At 37.4% G+C, this 17,886-nt stretch overlaps 1 pseudogene; it reads left to right on the forward strand.

The window, feature by feature from the left end:
- The window catches only part of LOC131402540 (uncharacterized), a 236,576-nt pseudogene that overhangs the window by 126,247 nt on the left and 92,443 nt on the right, over window positions 1–17,886 (forward strand).

The raw sequence follows: 17,886 nt of genomic DNA on the forward strand, positions 1-17,886 counted from the left end.
TTTGGAAGAGTTTGAGAAGGATAGGTATTAAGTCTTCTTTGTATGTTTGGTAGAATTCACTGGGAAGCCATCTGGTCCTGGACTTTTATTTTTGGGGAGGTTTTTGATTACACTCTCGATCTCCTTACTGGTGATTGGTCTATTCAAATTCTCTATTTCTTCTTGATCCAGTTTTGGAAGATTGTATGATTCTAAGAATTTATCCATTTCTTCCACATTGTCAAATCTGTTGGCGTATAGCTTTTCATAGTATTCTGTTATATTCTTTTGTATTTCTGAGGTGTCCATTGTAATTTATCTTCTTTCATGTCTGATTTTACTCATTTGTGCCTTCTCTCTTTTTTTCTTGCTGAATCTAGCTAAAGGTTTGTCAATTTTTTTGATCTTTTCAAAGAACCAGCTCTTGGTCTTATTAATTTTTTCTATTTTTTTTTGTCTCTATTTCATTTATTTCTGCTCTGATTTTTATTATTTCCCTTCTTCTACTGATTTTGGCTTTGTTTGTTCTTCTTTTTCCAGTTCCTTTAGGTGCATTGTTAAATTGTTTATTTGAGATTTTTCTTGTTTGTTGAGATAGGCCTGTATTGCTATAAACTTCCCTCTTAGAACCGCTTTTGCTGTATCCCATAAATTCTGGCATGTCGTATTTTCATTTTCGTTTGTCTCCAAGTATTTTTTGATTTATCCATTGATTTCTTCATTGACCCAATCATTTCTCAGTAGCATTTTGTTTAATCTCCACATATTTGTGGCTTTCCTGATTTTCTTCCTATAGTTGATTCTAGTTTCATACCGTTGCGGTCAGAAAAGATGCTTGGTGTTATTTCAATCTTCTTAAATTTATGGAGACTTTTTTGTGGCCTAATATGTGATCAGTCCTGGAGAATGTTTCATGTGCATTTGAAAAGAATGTGTATTCTTCAGTTTTTGGATGGAATGTTCTGTATATATCTACTAGGTCCATCTCTTCTAGTGTCATTTAAGGCCAATGTTTCCTTATTGATCTTCTGTTTGGATGATCTATCCGTTGGTGTAAGTGGAGTGTTGAAGTCCCCGACTATTATTGTGTTACTGTCTATTTCTCTTTTTATGTCTGTTAATAATTGCTTTATATATTTAGGTGCTCCTGTGTTGGGTGCATAGATATTTACAAGTGTTATGTCCTCTTGTTGGTTTGTTTCCTTGATCATTATGTAGTGCGCTTCTTTGTCTCTTTTTACAGTTTTTGTTTTAAAGTCTATTTTGTCTGATATGAATATTGCTATCCCAGCTTTCTTTTTATTGCCATTAGCATGGAGTATCTTTTCCCATCCCTTCACTTTCAGTTTGTGAGTGTCTTTAGGTCTGAAGTGTGTCTCTTGTGTGCAGCATATATATGGGTCTTTTTTTTTTATCCAGTCAGCCACCCTATGCCTTTTTATTGGAACATTTAGTCCATTAACATTTAAAGTAGCTATTGATAAGTATGTACTTACTGCCATTTTTAAACTTTTTTTCTTGGTGTTTTAGTAGTTCTCTCTGTTCCTTTCTTTCTTCTTCTCTTGCTCTCTTCCCTTGTGGTTTGATGGCTTTCTTTAGTATTATGTTTGGGTTCCTTCCTCTTAGTTTTTTGTGTATTTATTATAGCCTTCTCATTTGTGATTACCATGGGGGTCATATATAGTAACATACGTATATAGCAATCTATATTAACTTGATAGTCTCTTTAATTTGACTTCTGCTGAAAGGTCTACTCTTTAACTTCCCTCCTCCCACATTTTATGTTTTTGATATAATATCTAACCTAATTTTTGTGCATTTGTATCCATTACCCCCTCATCATGGAAATAGATAATTTTTTCTATTTGTGGTCTTCTCTTTTCTCCTTAAATAAGTCCCCTTAGCATTTCTTGTAGTACTGGTTTCTCGGTGACAAACTCCTTTAATTTTTGCTTGTCTGGGAAATTTTTTATCTCTCTTTCCATTTTGACTGATAATCTTGCTAGGTAGAGTATTCTTGGCTGTAGGTTTTTTCCTTTTAGCACTTTAAATATATCATGCAACTCTCTTCTAGCCTGTAAGGTTTCTGCTGAGAAGTCAGCTGATAGCCTTATGGAGTTTCCTTTGTATGTAACTTGTCTTTCTCTTGTGGCTTTTAAGGTTCTCTCTTTATCTTTAATTATGGACATTTTAATTATGATGTGTCTTGGTGTGGGCCTCTTTGGGTTTATCTTGTTTGGTGCTCTCTGTGCTTCCGGTACCTGGATGGCTGTTTCCTTCCTTAGGTTAGGGAAGTTTTGAGTTATTATTTCTTCAAACATATTTTCTGCCCCTTTGTCTCGCTCTTCTCTTTCTGGGACACCTATAACATGGATGTTAGTGCACTTGATGTTGTCCCGGAGGTCTCAGACTGTCTTCAGTCTTTTTAATTCTTTTTTCTTTTATCTGCTCAGTTTGGGTGATTTCTTCTAGTCTTTCATCCAGCTTGCAGATCCATTCTTCTGTATCCTCTACTCTGCTTTTGAGTTCTTCTAGTGAATTTTTCATTTCCAGTATTGTATTCTTCATTTCTGGTTGGTTCTTTTTTATATCTTCCCTTTCTTTGTTGACATTCTCACTGAGTTCATCTATTCTTCTCCCCAGATCAGTGAGCATCCTTAACACTCTTTGTTTGAACTTTCTGTCGGGTAGCTTGCTCATTTCTGTTGTGCTTAGTTCCTTTTCTGGGGTTTTGTCCTGTTCCCTTGCTTGGAATGTATTACTTTCCCTCCTCATTTTGCCTCTTTTCCTGTGCTTGTGTCTATGTATTAGGTAGGTTGGCCACATCTCCTGCTCTCGAAGAGGTGACCCTATATAAGTGATGCCTTAGGAGGAGTGGCAGTGTGCTTCCCTCTCCTCTCCAGTTGCAAATGTTCCAGGAGTGACCCCTGTGTGGGCTACGTGTGTCCTTCTGTTGTGGCAGGGTTGTTCTTCCCATAGGTGCCCAGGGAGGCTGAGCTATGCCCCTGGCCAGCTGTTGTAATACTCAGCTGCGTGTAGTTGTTGTGGGCCCTTCAGTCTCTTTATCGAGTGTGGGGTGTCCCAGCAGAGTTGGCTGCAAGGTCTAATAGCACAATCCTGTTGCTGTATTTCTATTAAGTGAGTAGGCCCCCAGCATGGCAGGTTGTTAGGCTCAGCAGCTTACAATTGCTATAAGCCTCTATCCTTCAGGTCTCTTGTCAGCTCTCTGAGGATTGCAGCTGGGTGGGGCTGGCCTCAGGCATGGGAGCTCCCAATTGTTTCAGGCTTTGGAAGGTGGGGCCAACCTCCTACGTGGGTCTTTGAGAAGCACAAGTCTTCTGCAGCTGACAAGCCCTGCCGCCCACAGGCCCACACATACAGTCAACACAGTCCTGCCCCGTGCGTGCACCCTGACCTCTTGAGGTGGACCTTGTCTCTCCAAGACAGGAGCCCCACACTCTCTACCACTGCCCCACACTCTCCACCCCCTCCTTGCACACACCCTGCCCTACAGAGGTGGACCCAGTCACCAGGCTGCAAAGAATCCAGTCACTAATCTATGCAGGCCCACAAGTTCCCTGAGGGCTTGTTGTTGGGTGGGGCCAGTCTCTAGGGTGGGCTGCCTGCCCTGGTTGAGCTGGATTAAATCGGTGCTCTAGTGAGTGGGGCAGACCCTGGGCTAACAGGCCCCAGGGAGAACTCCAATGGCATATGCTGGTGTCTATGTCAGCATGCCCCCACCAGATCACAATAATGACTGCCACCAATGTCCCAGTCCCTGGAGAGGTCTCACCTCTCACCCAGATGCGCTCAGGACCTATCATATGAGTCTCTTTTCCCCAAAGGGTTGTGCACCTTTCTTTCTAGTGATTTTAGGTTGCTCTTTGAAATGGGTGAGTTTGTGTGTGGGCCCTTTAAGAGCCGGTTTTAATATCTTTGTGAACCAGCTTTTCTGGGGGTTCTCCGCAATGTTTTAGTAGCAGGCAAAGTCAGATATTCTGCCACTCGTCTTGATTGTGCTGGGTCGACAAAATGCCCATGGCAGGGGCGCTCCCCGGCTGGGGGCCCCACGCCTCCAGGGAGCCTGTGTACCTGTGGGCTGCTCCCCGCAGCCGTGAGGTGCTGCGGCTTGTGAAGGCGGCGTTTTCTCTCTCCAGAAGGGAGTTTCTGCCTCTTCCACCTCAATTAGGATTGTCATTTGTTGCAGGAGTTCCTCTTATCCAGTTTGCAGTTCCGTCTCAGGGGTAATTTTTCCACCAGTAGTTGTAAATTGGCCGTGTCAGGGGGAGGAGGTGGGTTCAGAGTCCGCCTACGCTGCCATCTTGACTTCTTCCTCGAGAATATGTTTAATGTAATCTTATTTTGATTCAAACAAAATAAAACCCTTTATTTCTAAACACATAGAAAAGTTCTGAAAGAATATTTAATAAAAGTTTAAACAAAGGTTGTTTTATTTTTCCTTTGATGATGTGATTATGAGAAGTATTCACTATTTGCAATTATCCATTTTACAATTTTTTTCAAAAAGCATATATTATTCTTTATAATTGAAGTATAAAGATATGTATCATAGATTGATTTCCATGAGAAATGATTGAAATAAGAAAAACGACACTTAACATGATTAAAGAAGTGTAGAATCCTCGTTAATACATTAAGATTTTTATAATTCTTAACTGTCCTGACAATGGTATGAAGACGACTCTGGGGTATATATTCAAACTATGGGAGAGAGCACACAAGGTGAATGATAGTAGAGAATTGTGTGAGTAATTAAATCAGGATCTCTAATTTGACAGTGTTCACATATATCTTTCTGTTTTCTATAAGGTTAAATAATTTTTAGAATTATCAATATGAAATTAGTGTGAATTCATTTAAACAGAAAAAGTTATGGGATTTGGAGGCTAAAATCAGCTGGAGACAATGAAGCTTTGGGGGACAAAGTGAAGGGATGATACAGGCAAGACCTTAGAACCAGAGGAAGCTGCAGAAGAGATTCCTATGCTGAAAGTAGATGACTCTAAACTTAAGATTATATGATTCTATACTTAGTATCTAGGCAATTTCCTCTGAATACAGTGCATTGAAATGGGAAAAATTGCCTTTGGTTGGATAGTTTAAGTCAATTGTATTTGACATACATTTATTACTTGTGTATTACCTGCTGGGGACTCGAATAGCTACTATGGCAATACAGAGGTTACCGGGTCATGATACATACCCCTTAGCAGTGCATAGTGCTTAGTCTACTATCTTCATGCAGCCTCACATGTCTCTTTTATTTTCATTAATCAACAAATCAATCAATAGCCATTTAATAAGCATCTACTCCAGAAAAGAAAAAATCCTTATCATTAACTGATAAAGTAAAACTTCGATTTAGCAAATTAGCATTTCACGTTCAGTATTGACAGTGAAAGTTTTCCTTATTGAAGTTACCCTTTATGAAAACAGAAAAATGCTAATAGCGTTCCAAATTTAACCTTGGCATTTGCAAGAGTTTTGATGTTCATTATATATGATGGCTTTGCTTCAGCCTTTCCCCTCCTCATGGGGCGAGGAATCTGCAGGGTCAAGAGACGCTCCCACGTCGAACGCTGCACTCCTCCCAGGACCCCAGAATTCTCTGAGCTAATGGACCCAGCTCACTTCTAAGGTCTTTAGGGGCTTCTTTCCCAAGTATGTTTTTTCAATGACTGGTCAAGTCACCAGTGTGTGCACCCCTCTGCCCAATAATCGGTCGAGAGGTAGCTGTTTGGAGGACAGTGGAAAAAATTTGGACATGTAGCCTGGGCTGTCCATATATATGTGTGTGAAGCCTGCAAAGGGCATGATGGGTCCGGGGTGGAGGGAGGTGATAGTCAGGAGCCTGCACTGCTGCTCTTCCCTGGACTCTGCAGATATTAAGGGAGGCCTGGTCTTTGTATTCTCTCTCTTGTCCTTTACTTATTCCTGAAATAGGCAATGCTTCTTCACCCCTCAGAGCCTGTTCACACGCTGTTCTCTCTGTCTTGCATGCCTTCTTATCCTCGGCTTCTCTACTCCTCTGGCCAGCAACCTTTCATGCAAACTCCTACTTATCTTTCATTTCTTAGCGTAAGGTTGCCTCCCCAGGGATGCTCTCCTCGCCAGCACGTGCTATGTCAGCTCTCTGCAGCAGGCCCTAATGAAACCACAGTGTGGTTTTCTTCACAGCACCTACTCGCAGGACTTGAATTTATATGGTTATTTGTCTCATGCGTGTACCAACCACTAGACTTAAGTTCCACGGCAGATGAATGATGTCTGTTTCATTTATAGGTATTTCCTTACCACCTGGTATAGTGCCTGGCACATAATAAACATTTACTAGATGGATGAATAAATGAACAAATAAACAGACAAATGAATGAATGGAAATCTCTCCATGAAAAGAGAATTTTTCCTAATTTGTTCTTTATAATCTTTGGAGGCTCAGCATTATGGGAGGCTATTTTAAGTTTTGTGTGCAATGCAGGGTGCTCTTCCTGAGTTTGGAATTTGCAGAGCAGGCCAATTACTGTTGTTTTTGAAGATGTAATTCTGTGGTATGTGGAATAATGGCTCCTCAGACATGTCCATGCCGTAATCCCCGTAAACTCTGAATGTATTATTCTACATTGCAGATCAAGGTTATGGACCTTGAGATAGCGAGATTATCCAGGTGTGCCCAATCTTAGCATATGAGTTCTTAAAAATCAGAGAACCTTCTGTGGTTGATTAAGAACGAGATGGCTGTGTGAGAAGGACTTGACACCCCATTGCTGGTTCTGAGATGTAGTGGCTTATATGCAAATACTGGAGAGAGGCCTCCAGGGGCTAATGATGGCCCCAGATGTCGACAGCCAGAAGGACTTGAAGTCTTCAGTCCTACAACCGCATGGAACTGAATTCTGCCAACACCAAAATGAGCAGGAAATGGATTCTCCCCTAGAGCCTACAGAAAGGAAGGCAGGCCTGTGGACACCTTGATTTTAGCACTGTGAGATCCATGTCAGTCTTTTGACTTAGAGAACTATAAGATAATAAATACATGTTGTTTTAAGCCACTAAATTTGTGGTTACCGCAATATAGAAAACTACTACAAACTCCTATCCAGTTCTGAGCTGCAATGGGGTCTTCAGAGTTAAAGTCTTTCCTTTTAATCTGGGGAGAATGCTCTTTACTGTCCTTAGATTTGTGAACATTTACTCCATGTTTGTTTCATGTCATGAATTTCAATCTTACTCTTTTACATATTCTTTTGCAGTCTCATACTACTGATGGAAGAATTTGCAAAAATTATGACATTTGTGAAATTCTCCTTATAACATACTGAAAAAATAAGAATAATAAAAAATATTTAATTTCTAATGGGGTATACAACATATTTCCTGCTTATCACTTAAGTTTGCCTTTAGTCGAACATACATCCTGCACACTTGAATGATTTAAATCGGCATCTTTTAACAAAAGAAAAATCAACATTTTGTAGTAAAGCCATGTAAATTAGAGCAAGACCTGAAATGATAATGATAATTTCAGTATGCATGCAACTGAAGTGTACTCTCTTGAAATCACAAGATCTTAGAGCTAGAAGTGATTTTAACCTCTTATGTCTGAAAAGGAGGAAACTGATACCAGAAAATGTAATACCTAACTGACTGCACATGTTTATCTTATCTGTTGCGACAGACCCAGAACTAGAATTCTGATATTATGTTTTCCAGTTGAAGTTAGCATCCACTAGGTGTTTCTTTCTTAAGAAAGAGGGTAGAGGAGATATATATATATATATAAATTTTATATACATATAAAATTTAGATTTAAACTGGATCTTATAAACCCAATAGTTTAATGAAAGGGAAGTATATTAAACTCTTGGGTTTATGGGATCCAGTTAAACCCAAATTATAATGAATAATGTAAAATATAGTAGTAGTTTTATTGCTTTGTCGTTCAAAGTTTATTTTCTTTTATAAGAGCATATAACTTTAAAAGATGCTGAGATTGGTAAATGTTAATACTTGTTAAGATAAATAGTAGATAAAATGTGTATTCATTATACTATTTTCTCACATTTGTATATATTTGAAAATTTACATAATTAGAAAAAGAACATGCTGTAGTTCACAAGGTTAAACTCTCAGAAGCACAGCAAATTCCATGGAGTTTGAAATTTTGCAATTATCGGAAGGATATTAAGCTTTGTTTGGTTTTGTCACGTCCTGTTCTTTGACATCCATTGTGTGTGAGTGCGTGGACGTGTGCTCTGCATGTTATTCTGTCAGAGGCACAATGTCAAGAGATCTTTTCTACAAAAACGGTAAAACTCTAGACATTTGAATTAACTGCTGGGGAAGGAACATGGAATATATTCAAACAAGGAAAAGCTAGGGTGAATATCAATTCATTATATAAAATATATGCAGGTCTAGATATTTGCAGATGTAGAGAGGTATGGCTATTTAAATTCTGTTCTCTATTTTAAGTAACTTTCTCCTTTGTGTTTATTTAAAGAAAAACAAACTAGGGCAACTTTGACAAAAACGGCAAGTTTTATGTTTGCATTTTGAAAAGTCTTTAATATTTATTGAGATTGTAAGTTTAAAGATAGCTGAATTACATTCCTGCAAATTTAAGGGAAATTAATAGAATAATGAAAGAGTATGTTGCAATTTAATGGTATCTCCATTAATGACCTCCTTCTCTTCAACCAGATGTATCTGGGGTAGCAGACAGTGGTGCAGACGTGATTTTTATGTTTGCTAACAAGTCAACGGAGAGAACCAACTCCAAACGCTCCTGTCTTTCGGGGCTTCTGTCACATTGTGCTCCAGCTCATTGCACTATCAGAGTCAAGCAGTTTCTCATCTCCTCCTCTGACTTGTCAATTTATAGTCGTTTAAAATGAAGTCCCAGTGGCAACCTTGTTTTAACTAGAATGAGAGACATGCTGTTTAGGGTTACAATTTTATTTCCCCCCCAAATGAAAGAATAATGACTCATTAAAGTGCCTGTATTTTCCCAGATATCCTTTCAATAATATACCCGGACAAAAATTCCAGACTTGTATATCTGACGTTAACAGGAAATACTGATTATCTCTTTTCCTAGCCCCGATGTTCAATGCCATTTTTCTGTATACATCTATTGTAGGAGAGTTCTTGGCCTCTACTTTTATTCCATGGGGCATCTTTAAAAAATCCAGTGACAATAAATAGAGTTAGAATCATGTCTTCTCTTAAAAGATTCTTCCACAACTTAGTAGATCTCAGGATTGAGTTTTTCTTGATCTGTGGAATAGAAATTGGCTGTTTGTGACCCTCTGATTTGGCCTGTTTCCCTGGAATCCTGGAATTATAGCTATGTGGTTTATTTCTGCATGTATGCAAGGTAAAATCTGGCCTTTCTCTGATATTTTTTTCTTATTTTAGGACAAGTTCTCCAATAATTTACTCTTTAAATGCAACTAAAAATAACCATGGTTACATATCATATTTCAAACTACCCCCAGATCATTTAAAAAATATATCATTTAAAAAGATTGTGTTGAAAGGTCCAGTATTTCATAACATTAACAATTTTACTCTTTTAGAAAGTAGCTAACTAAGAATGTGTCTTCTAGGTGCTTTCCTTCTGAAGACCCTTGTTTGTCAAAAAAGATGAACTTCCATGTCCCAAGTTATGTGAATAGATTTACTTTTCTGTTCAAAACAGCAGCCCCTCATTTCTCACTACTGAAAACGCCTCATTGGCTCTTAGTTTGCGTGTCCAATGACTGTACCATTGACAAGGCCCTCTTTTGTTTTCCTTTATTTAGAAACACCATCAGTTCTGACATGTTTGTTGTATTTTTTAAAGTCAAACTTCCTTTTTAATTCCATAGCCTTTTTTTTTTCTCTTGATAATTTCCCCAGCAACATGAATTTGAGCGACCCTAGGACCAGGGTCTCTCCCTCCTCCATGAGGCTACAGGACACAGATAGAGGCAGCGTAGTCAGAGGAAAGCATGAGGATTCGGTGGCCAAACAGATCCATCTTGAATCTCAGTTTCATCCAATAAGGTTGCTGAGAAGAGTAAATTTAGTAATATGTGCAAAGATTCTGGCACAGTGTTGGTGTTCAACAAACATTATATCCTTTCTCTTTATTTCTGGCCACCATTTCTTTTGTACCACGTGCTTTATTATTTACATTTTTGGTTTTAATTAGCATTTGTAGCATTTTAAAGTATTTGGCAGAGTGTCTGTCATATAACATCACTCAACAAATATTATTCATTATTAAAGTTATTACCCTTATATTTCCACCCCAACATTTCCTGCCTCCATTTCCAATAAAGTTCTTTTTTTTTTTTTGTGAGGAGATCAGCCCTGAGCTAACATCTGCCAATCCTCCTCTTTTTTCGCCGAGGAAGACTGGCCCTGGGTTAACATCCGTGCACATCTTCCTCCACTTTATATGGGACGCCGCCACAGCATGGCTTGCCAAGCAGTGCGTGGGTGCACGCCCGGGATCCGAACTGGCGAACCCCGGGCCACCGCAGCAGAGCGCACGCACTTAACCTCTTGCACCACCGGGCCGGCCCCTCCAATAAAGTTCTTTATGCTTCCAATTGCTCATATATATATTGTTCTCCTCTAAATGTATGCTGAGAATGCTCTTATCTAGGAACTGGCTTTTTTTGATGTCCTTCTCAGGAGGATGAGTTCCTAAAGGTAAAAAGTGAAAAAAGGGTAAAGTGGAAGAAAAACTACATCATTAAATAATAAGGAAAAGTTGGAAAGGAAAAAAAAAAAGAAACTATATTTGTCTTATTTGGATAGTATTTAAGAAAGAAAATTTTTGAAGAGCAAAGTGCATTCAGAAATGAATTGTTATGATATTGATATTTTTAGATTCACTACTTGGCCTTTGAGTGATTCATTGTATTAATAGTGCATACTGGTGTTTGACCAATTTAACAGTAATTGAATGTAACATGATGCATGAAATCTGCTGTGTGATTACCATCAAGATGCAATTTTGTTTCATGAATGATATGAAGTTTTTTGAAATGGGAATTTCAGATTTCACCTTGAGATAAAATTTGTAGTCATGTTTCGATACAGGTGGCTAGATACCTTGTTCAAACGCATTATGAAGAAAATGAAACAAACCATGGCCGCTTGTGTGTTCATTAAATTATATGAGGTTAACAGGTTGGCGCTTTCTTTGAAAATATATCTTATTTGATATCAACATTCTCCTGCTCTAAGTAACACTAGTTATAATAATTTCTTATATCTTCTTATCAATGCTGGCTCTTCCCTTCTCTAATTGTTTCTTTCTATATGAGCTGTTGTCACACAATGACTTTTAGCATTTGATTCCAGTCTACTGTAAAATCCTCTCCTTACTAGCAATGCTGTATTAATAATGGAAAGCACATATATGAAGTTATTGACTCTTCTACATATTTTTAATAGTCAGTCAATTTACAACACAAGAATGCTATGGGGGTGCTTTCTCTGGGAGGATCTCATTCCCCCAAGGGCTTCAATTGCAATGTCCCAAAGACTTCTGGGTCTATGCAGTCAACCCAAGACTTTCTCCTGAACTCCATGCCTGCATTCTCAACTGCCTACTGTTCATTGCTACAGGCATTTAAACTACAGTTATGAAGAGCTGAACTCACTGTTTCCTTCACAAATCTTAAAGAAAGTTACCACCACTCATATAGTTGCTTATTTTTTGAGAAAACAGTGTCATCCAAATGCCTCCTTCTCCATAAACAACCTCCATGTCCAGTCAATCACTGCATTTTCTGAATTCTGCCTCCTTAATCTATTTCCTTCTCTCCATCCCCACAGTCCTGCCACTTTTTGGGCCATCAGCATCATTTACCCATTTTACTGCAACAGCATGCTATTTGGTTAGCCTGTTTCTTGTGTAGATAAAAATGCAGGCACAGAATTATTTATATCACCTCACTCCCATGCCTAAAACACGTGGATGGATTTCCCTGCCCTAAAATTAAGGTTAAAACTCCTTAACGTGGGTTACAGTTTCCTTTATGATCCTGTTCCAGCTGTCTTCTCCAGCCTCATCTCTGTGTTCTTCCTCCCAGCATTCCCTGCTACAGCTCCACTGAACCTCTTCGGGTTCCTGGAGTAGCTCATTCACTATCCTGCTTCAGCGATTCTGCCCTACCGTTTTCTCTCCCTGAGACACTTCTCTCTCTACTCCATCTTTATGATTCACTTTTTATCTTAGTTAGGGTTCTCCAGAGAAAGAGAACGAATAGGATACACACACAGACACACACAGACGTGCGCGCGCGCACACACACACACGCACACACACACACGATTTGTTATAAGGAATTTGCTCACATGATTTTGGATGCTGAGAAGTTCCAAGATCTGTAGTCAGTAAGCTGGAGACCCAGGAGAGCTGATGATGTAAGTTCTAGCTGGAGTCAGGGTCCAAAGGCAGAAGTCCAATGTCCTAGACCAAAGACAGACAGAGAGAGTGAATTCTCCTGTACTCTGCCCTTTTGTTCTATTCAGGCCTTCAATGGACTGGATGAGGCCCACTGACACTGGGAAGAGCAAGCTGCTTTATTCAGTCGACCAATTCAAACATTAATCTCATCCACAAATACCCTCATAGACACACCCAGAATAATGTCTAACCAAAAATCTGGGCACGCTGTGGCACAGTCAAGTCGACAAACAAAATTAGCTGTCACACCCTTCTAGTCTCATTCTGGATACTCTTTTCTCAAGAAAAATTTCCGTGGCCCCCAAGTCCTGATGAGATTGCATTCTTACTCTCTTATCTGCTTCCATAACACCCTGCTTTCCTCCATCGTAGCCCATACCACACTACATGGTCATTCCCTGCTTGCTTACATCCCATACAGGACTCTAAGTCTTGCTCATCTTTACCTCTGTAATTCCTAATTTAGGAGTTAGGAATTACACTTTGGTTCAATAAATATTCGTTGAATGCATGAGCTATTCTATTAACCTTTAAGCTGAATCCTTACTAACATTAAAACTATATACTTATTTTAGCTTGATTGCTTATATAAAACCAACATTTACTGTTGGCCAATTATGGCTGACTATATATGTGTAACAATATTCAACATTCTGGTTTCATTAACTTTCCTCTGGGATTTATACACTAAACCCACTTGATCTGTGGTTTAGATATTTCATGCTGATTAAAACTGTGGCTACCTTAGAATTCTCTTGGTTGCTCACCACCAGGGAAAAGGGCATTCAATTTAGCTGTTTCAAATTAGAAAGCAGCATATGAAAGGAACAGAGGATTTGGAATAACAAGACCCAGGTTAGAAGACTAGTGCTGGCAGCCTTCATTTTGCCTTAGTTATTGACTTCTGTATACTGAACATCTAGAGAAGTACTTGGCACAAAACAGATTCTAAAAATTGCTAGATGAGCCAACTTTGATAAGTTACAAAAAATATTTTAATCACAGGCTTCTCATTTAGTAAGTGACAGTAATTGTGTTTACTTCACAAAGAGTTTTGAGACTATAAATGAGTTAATATACTCAAATTGAGTACAGAGTGGATGTGAAATGAAAGTCTTGTATTTCTTATTTACATATCATGGGAATATCTGTGAACGTGTTTATAAGTGCAAAATATCTGTTCGATCCTGTAGCCCCCAATTACACATTTTTTCCCCTTTATTTTCAAGCACTTAATATGTGCCAGGCAGTATCCTGAGTGCTTTACATACATCATTTCATTTTATTTTAATAAGGTATTGGTCTTTTTAATTGGCAATGAATATCTTGTCTCATAAAGATTCCATAACTTGCCCAAGTTCACACAGGTTGCAAAGCCTACACTGGCATCTGGGTTTATCTGATACCAAAATTCAATGGTCATAACTGTTCAATTTTCAAACAGCTGGAATAAAGTCTATATCCATTAAAGTTAATTTCTTTTCCCTTCTTGTCCTACAGGATCAGCGTCCTCCTGTTCTATGTCCTTTGGATTTGCACAAGCACAGAGTGTATGATGTTTGCGGCAACAAGGCAGGGACAATTTAATGGCATTTCCACCAGATTGTGTGAAGACACTCCAACTGCTCTTGGCTCCTTCCCAGTTGCATTGGCCTCCTTGCCCTCCCACAGGTGGGCTTTCATACCCAGGGCAGAGCTGGAACACGGCCATGACTGCTGCAGAAGAGGTCTTTCCTGGACAGACTGGTCAGACGGCACTGGAGCATTTGTAATGGGAGGGTTGTTTGTCTTTCCTTCATCTTTAAGAAGGTCAGAAAAGACCCAGCTCGCTATGTCCGGGTAAAGAGAAATGCAAAGATGAAACTTACCTTACATCTCTATACTCCTCCCTTCCCAATGTTCACCTCGGTATATAAATGGAGTCCCTAACTTTCACTCCTTAATCCCAACACCAGGTGATGTTCTTCCGTCTCTAGGGAACCTTTCCTTTCCTTACTTTTCTCAGATTTACTTCCACAAAAATCATCCTCTCATTCTATAAATGGTGCCTTTTTCTTCATTGTTATTATTGCCCTTATTCTTCATCTCTATCTTTGAGAATATTCTTTTTTCTCTCTATAAAAATAACAACAAATATCCTGATTTGATTCTGATTTTTCTTTTAATTACCATCCTTTCTTTTTCCATTTGATGCAAAACTCTTGGGACATATGGTTATCTTAATTTTTCTCCCATTACCTTCCAAGTTCTACAATTTAAGCTATTTCATTGAGTTAAATATATCATTGAGTTAAAAACCATCAATTGAATTACATTTACGACTTTATAAATTGCCTGAATGATACAAATTGATTTCATTGTTTTTAAAGTGATACTTCATATATTCATAGAAGCATTTCCAATCAACTGTATTATAAATTATCCCTGGAGAATCAGTGTTTCTCTGCAATGAGTAGGGGCCATCTTCCAATATTGCAAACATTTGGCCCATTTACAAATGAGTCTGCTTTTTATTTCAGGGTTTAATAAATTGATTTTTATAGTGAATTTATTCAATTATAATAGGAAGATATCCTATGCATTAATAATTTTAAAATTTAAATATACAAGTACCCAGTTAGTTTTGTTCTTAATTACTGTATATAGACAGACACACACTTTTTTTTGCCTACTGCAATCCATATAAAATTTAATAGTAGTTTGACTAATGTGATAAAAATTATTTTGTTTATAATTACTTCAATTTGTTGGAAGAACTTTAAACACTTGGTTCCTACAAGTGGAAATTAACATTTTAAAGACACAGTGTTGTCAGAGAGTTCAGCAAAGCATTTGAGTACTTTTTAGCCTCAAGAAGTGGGAAAATTGTACTTATTTAAATGTCACTGTTTTGCAAAAACTTTGAGTCTTTTTCTTCTTTGTCTCTTTATCCCTCATTTGCTAGTGCTTACACAATATATGCAGTAAATGTATTTTTTGGAAGTCTAACTATTTTTAACAGATGCAATCCTTAATTTTATTGCTTCATATTTATATTAGAGATTAATATGTTTGCCTGAATGCCAGGCAGATTAACTTCTCTTTGTTTAGCTTTATAATTTTTGCTTTAAGCACTGGAGAAGTTTGTTATTGACAAAGCTGAACTAATGTCAATGATCTTATTTTTCAGAATTTTTTGTGACATTTAAATTTTGGGAAAACATATATGCATATAAATTAGATGATAAAGGTAGAAACCGAGGCTTTAATTACAAGAGATACTCAGTGTACTTTTTATTCTTAAGCCTACTAGATGAGAAAATTCAAGCCATTATTCAATGTTTTTTTAAATAATTTATTGCTGTTTTTAGAACTCTTTACCGTGTTTATTCTAATTCTTTAATTCCTTCAATAAGAAAAATCAACCTAATTAAATAATTGCAGGTTAAAATTAAATTTCATTTCAATATTCTTGACCAGGGAACCCTAAGAGTTTTTAAGTGTTTAAGTAACTCAGTTGTGTAAGCGTTAACAGTCAGAAATATATCCAGGTCATCTAAGTCATACAATTGTCAGATGGTTGCTAGGCAACAGATATCAGGTTTGGCTGATGCTTGTTTCTAGGCAAAGCTTACCATGTGAAAAGAAGAACAAATTACATGACACCTGCATTTTGTTGTTATGCTTTTTGAAAATAAAGTTGTATTTGGAGGGGAAAAAAGCCCTGACATTTATTATGCACATCATCTTTCTTCTAAATGTCAGAACTATATCATTTGATAGTTAAGTGATAAGGTACAATGAATTGAAATGACGGATGACATTTTATTTCTTTTATGGTTTTAGATAAGGGCCTTTTGCCTAATGCTGTTTTTATATCTTGTCATCAAGTTAATTAACTTTCTGAATTCATTATGATAGAAAAGAAGCTGCAAGTCAAAATTAATTGAAATATAATTAATTTAAAATATACATATTTCAATGCTACTGAGAACAAGAAGTGAAAATGACTTATGTTACATGATTCTAGTACAACGTCAAAATATTTCACTGGTGATGGAAGTGATGTTGAGAGAGAGATCACGTTTTAGAAATCTAAGGTGAAACTCTAATTCTTTGCAAATGACTTAAAACTACTATTATTACATATTACTTGATTAATTTTTATTTTCTGTAATATATAATAAATATAATAAGAAATATAAAATGTTCAGCATAATGACAACTTCCTAGTTATAAACTTCAATGATGTTAGTTTTTCTCTCCCCCTTTTTACTTTCCATATTAATAATTGATGTATAAGGAGTAGGTGAGAATTTTGATAGTGGTTAAAGATGGTTCAGTTCAGACCCAAGAGAAAATAACCAAAATTATCTGTTAGCCATCTGGGAAACAAAAACATTGTTTGATCATTAATTTTCAAACATTATATATATATATTTTTGTGTGTGTGTGTGTGTGTGAGGCAGATCAGCCCTATGCTAACATCTGCCAATCCTCCCCTTTTTTTTCCTGCTGAGGAAGACTGACCCTGGGCTAACATCTATGCCCATCTTCCTCCACTTTATATGGGACGCCACCACAGCATGGCCTGCCAAGCTGTGCGTTGGTGAGCGCCCATGATCCAAACCAGCGAACCCCGGGTCGCCACAGCGGAGTGCATGCACTTAACTGCTTGCGCCACCGGGCTGGCCCCAGACATATTATAGTTTTTAAAGTATAAATTTCAGAGACCTGATTTTTATTCCCCAAATGAGGAATTGTGGCAAAAATCATTTAAAAAATTCACTCTTGATTTGTTTAGTTTTTCACTGGGAAAATTTAATTCAAAACTTAGCAAAACCAATGTTTTCGTTTTGTGTAACTGGATGCAGTCTTTCACAAATTAAGAGATTTTCCAGTTCCTGGGATTAGATAAAAGACATAGAATATATATATATATTCAAATTCAATATTTTTACAAAAGAGAATTTTGTCAAATTTCTATCTAGAATTATGATTCTGGTGCCTCTTTCTGATTTCTGGAGTTAGATAACAGAACCTAGGAGAAAACTGAAATAAAGTACGTAAGATAGATGAGTCAGATGGAGGTGTATAATGACAACGATTTAGCAAGTCAACTTAGAAATAATACCATAATTTTTTTTTCTAATTCTAACAGAACTTTTTGTTTATAGAAACCTGAATTCTGTATTCAGTTCACAGAGCAGACACCTACTTAGTTACTACAGACTTAAAAAATTGAGACCAGGATTTGTTTTCTCTCTTAGGAAAATCACTCAAGGAATATCTCTTTATATTTTTCTTATAAAAAGTGAGGATTCCGGACCCCACATGAATTTGTTGCTGATAACATATAACAAATAATAATAATAAAATGGAGATACTTTAAATTATGAAGCATTATTTTATTTATGAATATGTCTAACATAAAGAGA

This window comes from Diceros bicornis, unplaced genomic scaffold, assembly GCF_020826845.1.
Source record: "Diceros bicornis minor isolate mBicDic1 unplaced genomic scaffold, mDicBic1.mat.cur scaffold_124_ctg1, whole genome shotgun sequence".
Lineage (NCBI taxonomy): Eukaryota > Metazoa > Chordata > Mammalia > Perissodactyla > Rhinocerotidae > Diceros > Diceros bicornis.